Consider the following 9,746-nt stretch of genomic DNA (forward strand, 5'->3'; position numbering starts at 1 on the left):
GTCCATGTTTTAATTTTTAGCCTTGAAGCAAACATGTCTTCATAGCTCAGGCATTTCCATCAAAGGAAAAGCAAATTGTAAGTTTCGATTCTCGATGGTGGCGCACGAGTCATATATTAATTCCTTTTGTTCCAAAAATTATTTGCAAAAAAAAAAAAAGAATTAAAAACAATTTCTCTAATGAAGAAATCTTTAATGCACATAAAGCCTTTTATATTATAAGAAAATGTTAACCGACGTTGCATTAAATATATATTAAACATAAAAATATACGTAAAAAATAAGATAATTTGGTTTACACCACAATTTAATCACATAGTTTAAATAAAATTACTTTAAATATTCCCAAACTTAATTAGCCTCCATTTCCATCCTAAAATATTCTCCATTGCAAGTTGGTTTGATATTTTTAATCATGCAGATATCACATAAAATTTGCTCAACAATTTCATTATTTAAATTAAATAATATGATTGTATAAGTTATGACCTTTACATTCATACTTATGCACCAGTCTAATAGGATGATGGATTAGTCTAAATACAGAAAATATGCATAGAACGAAATACATGAAATTTTTTAGAAAGCACAAATGTCTGTTTGCATGTCCAGCTAAAACTTGAAAAATACACAACACCTACAAAGTTTGTTTGTTTTCTTATTAGAAAATAAATAAATAATATAGATGTGATTCCGGATATATATAATTATAACATAAAAAGTAAAATAAATTAATAATAAATCTAAATTAAGTTTAGACTAGACCAAATAAGGACCCCTTCCCCTAAATAAAATCATTTCCTCTTGTCTTCTCTAGATTATGCTAACCTACCCCCCCATACGTCTTGTATATAATTTTATATCTGTCCTCTTTTTATACTTAGAATCCGACGATTTGAAAAAATGTAGACCAGACAATATGAAGTTAATGATAAAATTAATCCGTTTAGTAACCTGTTGGCTGAAAATATGAAACGGTTTTTAACATTTTAAATTTGATGGTATGACCTTTCAATTTTAAACCTAATGCTTTTCTTTCCCCTCTTCTTCATTTTTAATACGTAGTTTTTCGCTTGAGGAGACCTTAGTTTTAAATAACTATAGATCGAAATATTGTCATATCACTATTACCACGTTTCTACATATCTGTATAAATAAAAAATAATATATATATATATATATATATATATATATATATAGATAGATATTATTTTATCGCAAAACGATTTAAATAGTTGTTTGAACATTAACAGGTTAAAACTTACACGCAGAGAGGGAGGGAAGGAGGGAGAGAGAGAGAGAGAGAGAGAGAGAGAGAGAGAGAGAGAGAGAGAGAGAGAGAGAGAGAGCATACTTTCAATTAAAGTGGTTCATTTTAAAAGAGCTATTGAGAATTACTTCCTGCAATTTGACGGCATTTCTTATGTCAGCGATTTGCGTATCACTTTTTAGAGTGCATCGAGTATTTACGTGCAGTATTACGGAAAGATAAAGCAAATGAAATGTTGGCGTTGTTGATGATTCCACAGAAATCGCCCTTCTCCAATAATGTCGATGTAATGATAGTTTTCTGCGACATCATTTTGTAAGCTCAAATCCATTACGACCACTCACGTTAGAAAAGTCTCATGAAATTAAAAAAAAAAAAAAAACACACACAAGTAAATTGATAAAAAAGAAGAATCTAATTGTTATTGTTTGTAGTGTTATATCAATTTATTTATGAATAACGCTCTACACGTCACACCTAAATACGACTACACAGTCGTAACAGATAAACATGCAACCTCCGTAATCAATAATCAAGTTGTATTTAAATAATTCTAAGTAAGAATTCAAGTTCATATATCTATAGAGACCGACGACATAAACATGGCACTTCTCACAAAAGGGACACTTAAGAGAAATTACCCCAACTTCTGCTTAATGTAAGTTTTGACCTGTTAATGTTCAAGCAACTGTTTAAATAGTTGTGGGATAAATTATTCTTAAATTACTTTTTGAATTAGTTTTATAACGATAGAATATCTCGAATGTAATGAATGTGCTCATCTATCATTTATTTCGTATTTCTATAGTTTTGTTATTTACAGCGATAAAAATCCATGTACAGTAGAACCCCGGGATACGACTTTAAAAATTAGTAAAACAATAAAATACAGTATATAATACACATGCATATAATGAAATAACATTATAAATAATTATCCCACTGACTACTGTACACTCAATAACCCTTATCCATAAGTGGCCCCCGGGCCTTGATAATTGGCGACTCCTATGTAAAAAGAAAAAGAAAAAAAAGAAAAAGAAACACCGTAAGGCGAGGCAAATACCGTAACCAGGGGCCGAAAAAACATCGTATTCCACATCATAACCTGAAAAAAGTATATCCTATTATCGTATCGCGGGGTTATACTGTATTTATTTTGTATTCATTCATTATGTATTATATCTTTTAATATATATATATAAATTATTTAATTATATATATATATATATATATATATATATATATATATATATATAATTAAATAATTTATATATATATATTAAGATATAATACATAATGAATGAATACAAAATAAATACAGTATATGCTATTGTACAGTATTTTATAACAATAAATACAGTATATGCTATTGTACAGTATTTTATAACACCTGTTTCGTTACAATCTGTTATCGTGATGTCAATACACAATGTTTTACGTGTTGACTCACTAGAAAAATTAGAATTTTTCTACTTTAAAAAGAAAAGAAAAATAATTAGGTATGCTCGATAAAGCCTAAAAATTTTGAAGAATAGTTGCTACATTTTGCAAAAAGACGGCGAACCATTATGGCAAACACGTTAAGTATTTTTAAAATTCATCCGAAATGTTTTTCATGTTACCTTGTTTAAACTTGTTTTTCTTGTTTTATTTATGCATATGTATTTGTCTCTATTTTCCTGTCTTAATAAACTAACGATAAAAAAAATGCCGGGTATTATTTTCTCTATTAGAGTAAATAAAGTTAGGACTTTATTTAAGTAATATACTTAATATATACTATTACTGCAAGCTTGCCTATATTAAAAATGCTTGCTTCCTAGCTAGCCAATCAAAGCATCTAATATAGTTAGTCTTATTTTCAATTATATTCGAAATATAATACAGTGCCATTAGCAAAGAAAAAGTTACCTATGAAAACGAACCTCCTAAATTAAAACTTTGAATAATTATCTAAACTCGAATGTAAATTAATATTAAACCGATTTTACAAATTGATAAAAGTTAATTATTGGATTTTAATTAATTATAAGGTGAAACTCCATTGATTCAAACTCTAAAGATAACAACAAACTTCCACCCATTAATATGGGAGGGGAGATTATCATCAAAAGTGTCCTGAATTGATAACTTAGCACCGGACTTACTACTTAGATATAAATAAGCCATTTGTACCCATTCCCATCCTCCCCCTTTTTTTAATGGAGAGTAAATAATACAGAGGATGTTTTACCGGCAGCTCCAGTAACTCTCGCTTCTCCTTTTTTGTCCCTCATTCCTCATTCAATGAGTTATTTTTCTGACAAAGGGTGAAGAAAAAGCTGCTTTAAGGTCGGTAGTACTTGGTGAACAGTAGTCTGAGATGTCGGAAATTTTTCTGTCTCTATGTCTATCCTTGTGGCCATGTCACTAGTAAGGGTGCTGGAGGTAAACGTTTTGTCTGGGCTGACGTTATCCGCATGATAGTCAGGGACCCGAACCTTGGATTAACCACTAAGGAGGCTGTCCTATTAACAGGCGCAAAGTACTGGGACTGCTGTATTGCCATTTGGTGAGTGGATCTGGACCATGCAGTAGTCTCGGGTGGGGCCTCTCGATGCCATACTAGTGGGTAATTGTTACAGCTTTACCTTTTCATGCGCTACAAAAAAAATCCCTGTCTTTTTCTCTCTTACTTTCCCTCTCTGTACTGCTCTAACCAAGTATGCTGACCTGTTCTACAAATCCCAAAACCTCAACATGAAATATCTCCAGAATAAAAGCTCGAATAAACCTAGAACCCCATCTTCCAACGTAGACCCCATACTACCAGGTCTCCTTCTCCAACATCAGGGGTCTACGTTCCAACCTTCCAGAGGTTGAAACCCAATTACAGGAGACGAAACCGAACATATTATTTCTAAGCGAAACTGGAATAGGGCCAACCACTTCCCTAGATGAGTTCATAATTAAAGGATACTCTAACTTAACCGCTAAATCTGACCCCCAAGATCGCCATGGGCATGGAATATGTGCCTACATTAAAGATGGCTTCCCGTGTGGCAGGGATATCTTTAGAGAAGATCCTAATTTACCCTATATGTGCTTCAGGGTTGCACTTGCTAACACCACTGCATTTATATTTGCCCTCTATCGGCCCCACAACAGCCGAGTTACTATCTTTAAGAGCATATCTGAGAAAATAGACCACATCCTGTCTGCACATCCCTCGGCTAACATCCACATCTGTGGTAACTTCAACGTCTATAACGTGGAATGGCTAACCCATTCAAATAAGACAGACGATGAGGGGAGGTTTTGTCATGATTTTGCAATTGTTTATTACCTCACTCAGATTGTTCGCGAACCCACCCGATACTCTATGGCTGACTGGGATAGTTTCCGTACATTCATATCTAATTTACCTCTGCACTCCATGTTTAAAAAGGAAGTGTCCTCTATGGTATCAGATCTGACCGAATGGTTAATTGTAGGCATAGACCAATTCATACCATCTAAAAAATTCCAACAAAACCTAACAGCCAGCCATGGTTCTCCCCAGAATGTGCTGCTGCTATCGCGCACAGAAATCACTTTTTCCATAGCTACCAACGTAATAGATGCACTGAGACTAAAGCTGCTTTTAGGTCTGCCAGCAACCACTGTAAAAGAGTAATAAAAAATGCAAGAGAGCTATATGCCCAGTCTGTTAAATCCAAGGTAGCTGATCAGCGGCTTGGTTCCCACCAGTTTTGGCAAATAAATAGGATCCTGAACAGAAGTGTGCGTTCTATCCCAACCATTATCAATGGACCAGAAGTCATCTCGTCAGCGTCAGACAAGGTCAAACTATTTGCAAAAAACTTTGCAGCTAATTCTACTCTATGCGACGAAGGCCATCAACTCCCCATATTTCCTCCTATAACACAGAACACGCTAGGTAACATACAAATATCCGTGCATGAGGTCGCCAAGCTAATCAAGAACCTTGATTCCAGTAAAGCAACTGGCCCTGACGGCATCCCAATTATAGTGTTAAAAAAAAGCTTCAACCAGAACTCGCTCCCATACTTACGAAACTATTTAAGCGCTGCCTTAAGGAGAAGTGTTTTCCGACTCCCTGGAAGACCTTATCAGTTTGCCATGTATTTAAGAATTCAGGTGATAAGTCATCTCCCTTTCAGTACTGACCAATAAGTCTCCTGCGTGTTATGAGTAAGTTGCTGGAATCCATATTAAATAGAGAAATAGTCAACCATCTCAGCAGAAACAACCTTCTTAGTGACACACAATATGGTTTCCGCTCTGCAAGATCTACCGCAGATGTACTGACGGTTATATCTCACGGGATAAGTGAATCTCTTGACAAAGGCTTCCTTTCTAGGGAAATTGGTCTTGACATATCAAAGGCCTTCGACAAGATATGGCATAAGGGTCGACTTCACAAGATTTCCAACTACGGTATAACTGGAAATGTTTTCTCAATCATTAAATCATTTCTCTCCGATAGGCTCATAAGAGTAGTGGTCGATGGACAAAAATCGGAGGCCTGCAGTATTTATGCTGGGTCCCTCAGGGGTCAATCCTGGGCCCAACTCTCTTCCTGATCTACATCAATGACCTCCCTAAACACATACTTAAATCATTCGTTGACACCTATGCTGATGACACGTCCATCTACGGCAACACATCAAAGGCTGTAAATGACAAAGTTCTCTCTGATTCTCTCTCCTCTGATCTCGAGCGCGTGGTTAAGTGGGGGAAGACGTGGCTGGTTACCTTTAATGCATCCCAAACCAAACTCCTATCATTACATCATCAACGCTCTGATCCCCATCTGGCATCAATTGTGATGGATGGCTCTCGTCTGGGAGAGGCCCTGTGTTTTGACAAACTTCTGGGTTTGACCTTTACTCCTGATCTAAAATGGAACACGTACATCAAGTCTGTTGCCAAGGTCGCCGGAAAGATGGTGGGATCCTTCTACCGTTCCAGAAGATATCTCACTACTGATGAAATTCTCTATCTATATAAAAGCCAAGTACGAATACTGCTGCCATATCTGGGCAGGAGCTGCTAAAAACAGCCTATCCTGCCTTGACAGAGTACAAAATAGACTTCGTGGCTTAGTGGGAGATGCCCTTTTCTCTACCCTGCAACTTCTCTCCCACAGAAAAGACGTTGCGAGCTTGTCTTTGTTTTATCGTTATTTCCATGACAGGTGCTCGTCTGAACTCCAATCTCTGGTCCCCTCTCGCCAATCTTTCACGAAAAACACCCGTCTAGCTGAATCCACTGTCCAAAATTTCCCCCACTCTTAACTGTGCCTAAATCAAAACGTGGAACAAAGCTTCTTTCTTAGAATTGCACGCCTGTGGAACTCTGTTCCGTCTGCCTGCTTCCCACCTGACTACAACTTGGATGTGTTCAAGTCCAACGTTAACAAATTCCTGATGAACCGCCTTCTTAAGTAAACACTTCATCAAATCTCCACACTAACGTAATGTACTTGCAATAACCCTTATCCCTGAGTGGCTTCCGGGTCTTGATAAGTGGTGACCACTGTGTGAAAAAAAATGTGATATTGAAGCCATATTCGAGTTATTCAGGCATGATTTTACGTATTGATATAAAATTTTCATATTGCTTTAATCAACGCAAAATATTTACTAATTTATTACTCTATTAATTAACTAAACACTAATTTTTTTAGTCAACAGTGGATTTCTTCTTTAATTGGATTTCTTCGATTATCGATTTTCTATTATCGATTTTCGATATTTATACGACGTTTTCCGACTAAAAACACACGTAATAACACCCAGGCAGTACGTTCAAGTGATTATTATTGATATTGTTATTAGTTATAATTCCAAAAACAATAGATATATTTTATTCACACTAATATATATGTGTGTGCATGTGTGTGTGTGTGTGTGTGTGTGTGTGTGTGTGTACAAAGAGATTTAAAAAAATAATAAAGGGTTCTTTAAATAGAGACTTACCAAGATATAAGAAGCTCCACCTGTAAGGTGGAGCTTAAGTATATCCAGAAAATTATTTTTGTTCTCTCCCCATTTTCAGATATTCTAATATTTCCTTCCTAATATTTATTTCCTAATGAACCTAAGCTAGATGTCGCATTCTGTTATATGGATTCTAGCTCGTTCTCACCTCTTCTCATGAGAAGTATTAGGCTTCGAAATGCCTAGGTATAAGGAACATCTATAAAGTCTCCCCCTATCGATGTTCTGTCCTTATTTGAACTCATAAATAAACTTTTATACACCAGTATATATTTTGTTTTGTCAATAATTTATATATATATATATATATATATATATATATATATATATATATATATATATATATATATAGTACGTATGACACGTGTTTCATCGAATAGCGGAGAGTACTAAAGTAATCCTCAGTGACAAATGTTCGTCAAAAACACGCTATAAAGTTTGTTATATAGAATTAGAAGCATTTGAAGAACAAAAAATAGATAAAATATATAAATATATAGATAGAAGCATTTGAAGAAAAAAAAAAACGTCGATATATATATATATATATATATATATATATATATATATATATATATATATATATATATATGCAAGCTGTACCCGGCCACGCGTTGCTGTGGCGTGAAAAGACATCATGGTGTAGATGTAAGTTACACAAATGTAAAAATTGTCCCGTGTTAATGGTTATTGGAAACGCCAAGCGAATTGTGAAGCGAAATAATTTAAATTAAAATGGTATATCCGTTTAAATCATACAATATACGTTCACTGCCTGTTCTTCTTGACGGTTGACAAAAAGGAAAACATGAGGGTTAAATTTTACTATAGACATGTATGTGAACACGCACTGGAAAATCTCGAAAAGTAAAAAAAACTAGCTGATTTTCTTTTTGGATATAAGTATAGTGTTTTATCAAAGATAAACTGATAGAAAAACTGAAAGAAAAACTGTTTAAAAATAAACCAACAAAGTAAGTGGGAGACCATTGATAATTCAGAATAAAGAAAGAAAGATGAAAAGAATGTAAAAATGTTGTAGGATAAGTTTTTAAAGAAAAGAAATAGTCTGTTGTTTTTGTTTTATTTCAAGAAAATATAATATATTGCTTTCAAATATAATTAAGGAGAATATGCGTAAACATTTTGGTGCTTTTTCTTTATTGTTGCTAATCCACAAATCGAAGTATTGATTTTCAAGTGAAACAATAGTATCTACTGAATTGCCACACAGTCACAGTAATGAAAATAACCAAAACTTACGAAAAACGATGAGGGAGAAATTAGGGATTAAATGAAATAGTTTTCGAAGAAATAAATTTTAGCTATTTCCCTAGTGTTTACGTCACATGTCACGTGACCAAACAAACATGGCCGCAATCATTTTTTCGTGTAATCATTGAAGATCGAAATAAATGTGACACGACAATTAGGTATATTACATTGGTTATTGTTGTGATTGGCAAACAATGTTATGAGTTATCATGTTTGTTTCTTTTAAATTAAATATCAACTTTTCAGCTGGCCGATTTCACTACAATAATAAAGAAGCGCCCTTTTTATCGGCAGACCTGTACAATGAAAAACCTCATATATTTTTTGGTACTCTTGCATAACTTGATCCAGATCCTTGGGATCTTTCGTCACTTATGATTCGGGCTTGACCGGCAGTCACCGGAAAAGCCGAGCAAAGTAACAAATGCAGACGAATTTCCAAACAAGCAAACTGGATAAAAATTGAAATACAATTAATATAACATAACAAAAACCTACTGCAAATTAATTGTATATATATTTTTTCCAGAAAAGTCGCATTTTGTACTGTTTAGTTACTATTAGTTTTTTTGTGTCTGCACAAATAATTAACAAGAACACGAAAGTAAAGGTATAACAATAATATATTAGGAAGAAAAATTATATACATATTTACATGTCTTCAGATATACTTCAGTTGGAGATATTCCAATCTTACTGGAGGTAACATAGTAAGATATGCAATCTTACTGGAGGTAACATAGGCGTCTTGCCTATTTGGCGGTCGTTGCCGAACTCTCCCGGTATTGGTGATTCATACCTTTATATATCTCACTCATCCACCTATGTTAATTAGTGAGCGTCTCCACAACACCCCCCTCCCAAGATTTGAAGTCGTGTAGATTTCAATATCTTTTCCTCTTGGGGTTCATTATAATTGGTTCTGTAAACTTTCTTTTCCATCCCGATCTTTTCGGTTCGGGCATGGTTTGTGGTGGTTCGATATCAAACAATTCGTATAGTATATCAATTGGATCTTCCTTTTCATCAGGTTTGTCATGTTCGTGCCTTTTATATGACGTTTTCTTTTTGATGTCTTTTGTGTATCCCTTTTGGACCTTTTATCATGTATACCAAGTCGCCGATATGTTTATCTACCGTACCAAACTCCCAATATTAAAATATACACGATCACCAGTTTTAAACCTTTTACG

The sequence above is a fragment of the Euprymna scolopes genome, chromosome 32, assembly GCF_053919585.1.
Source record: "Euprymna scolopes isolate OS-2025 chromosome 32, ASM5391958v1, whole genome shotgun sequence".
Taxonomy (NCBI): Eukaryota; Metazoa; Mollusca; class Cephalopoda; order Sepiida; family Sepiolidae; genus Euprymna; species Euprymna scolopes.